The 1,476-nt window shown below is 35.3% G+C and overlaps 1 pseudogene; it reads left to right on the top strand.

Annotated features, from left to right (window-relative positions):
- Positions 1-534: 534 nt before the first annotated feature.
- LOC102838606 overlaps positions 535-1,476 on the top strand; it is a 5,367-nt pseudogene continuing 4,425 nt past the window's right edge.

Genomic DNA, 1,476 nt, shown 5'->3' with positions numbered 1-1,476 from the left:
AATGTATGTTGTTAAGTGCTATAGAATGGGTTTGGATTCATAGTAAGCCTTTATAAGATTTCTAAGGAGGGGTTGAATTGCACCTTTGTGGATAACAGCCCAGCGCTTTTCCTACAGTGCTTATAATTAGAGGAAATCTTAGTAGTATGGCTATAGCAATTCTCATTAGAAGATTATTTTGTTGACCTTGTTTTTAATAATTTTACAGCATTTCAGAAGACTAGAATTTGAAAATAAATAGACACTACAATGTGCTCTACACAAAAGAAACCCTTAGCCACTGGTGCCCTTTTCATAGAAATGAAAATGAAGGACTTCTCTGCCATCTAGTGGGCACACTGAAAAATGATGGGTTTGCTTTTATTGATTCAGTTAAAGTAAATTACAGCATTTTTCTTGAATTAAGTAGCACCTGTTCTCATCTTGCTTCTGGTAAATATTGTGAAGATGTATGCATGTATGAGATAAAATAATTTTCAGTAAAAAGTGGCTTTAAAAAAATTGTGTGGGGGCATTAAAATGTGTACCATTGACATGGTGACACAGTGAGTTGGATGTTTAGAGGGGCAATCATTTTTTTTTACATATTTCTTCCACAACAATAAAATTAACATTTGAAAAAACGTGTGCAACGTCAAATGAATGTCTTGATACATAAAATACTTGAAAAAGAGAGGGAGGAGGAGGGATTGATCTCTTTATTAAATTGTTTTAAAAGGGGAACAACTTAAAAAGAAGCATTGTTGAGCAAATTTAGAAAGCTTAAAACCAGCAATCCCCTGGGCTCCAGGAATAATGCTTTCTTCTAACATATGGAGACAAAAGTCAGAGCTATTCCAATGTCTTTTGGAAGAAGTTTCAATGTCTGGGACAAGGGAGCACAGAGAAGATGAAGAACAGCTGCTGAAAGGAAGTACCACATACGTGAAGAATTCTATAGCTCTAACTCTGAATGAACACAGTGGTCACTCCTGATAATTTTCTTTCACTTCTGCTCAAAGTGGCTGGTTGTGCTGGAACAGAAAAACCTGGATCAAAGAGTATCACTAAAGGATACATTTTAATAAAAACTTTAGCATTATGAACTTTGCATTGCTATGTTAAAATGAAACAATGTCATAGAAAAAAATAGTCCTATCATTTGTTGCTGCAGTATGAAAAGACATGCTCTGAGTGGTTGGCTTGTTCTCTATTAAGTGTTTAAGCACTGTGTGCCTTGCCAGTTCAGTCATTGCTAACTCTGCTTTTGATGGTTTTCGGGGGGTGATTCTATCCTGAGTAACTGGAGAGGTTAATCAGAGGAATATAGTATTTTCGTGTACCTATAAGCTGCATCCATTTAATTAATAATCCCTAGCACTTAAGAAAAATAATCGCTCTTTCATTTTTTTCTTATCAAGTTTTAGAAAATCCAGATAATGAAAGAGTTCCCTTGTAGCAAGAGGGACATTGTTGTTGTTGTTGTCAGGTGCCATT

This window comes from Chrysochloris asiatica, unplaced genomic scaffold (genome assembly GCF_000296735.1).
Source record: "Chrysochloris asiatica unplaced genomic scaffold, ChrAsi1.0 scaffold00088, whole genome shotgun sequence".
In the NCBI taxonomy this organism is placed as follows: Eukaryota; Metazoa; Chordata; class Mammalia; order Afrosoricida; family Chrysochloridae; genus Chrysochloris; species Chrysochloris asiatica.
The sequence above is the reverse complement of the archived record's forward strand: the minus strand, read 5'-3'. Positions and strand labels throughout refer to the sequence as shown.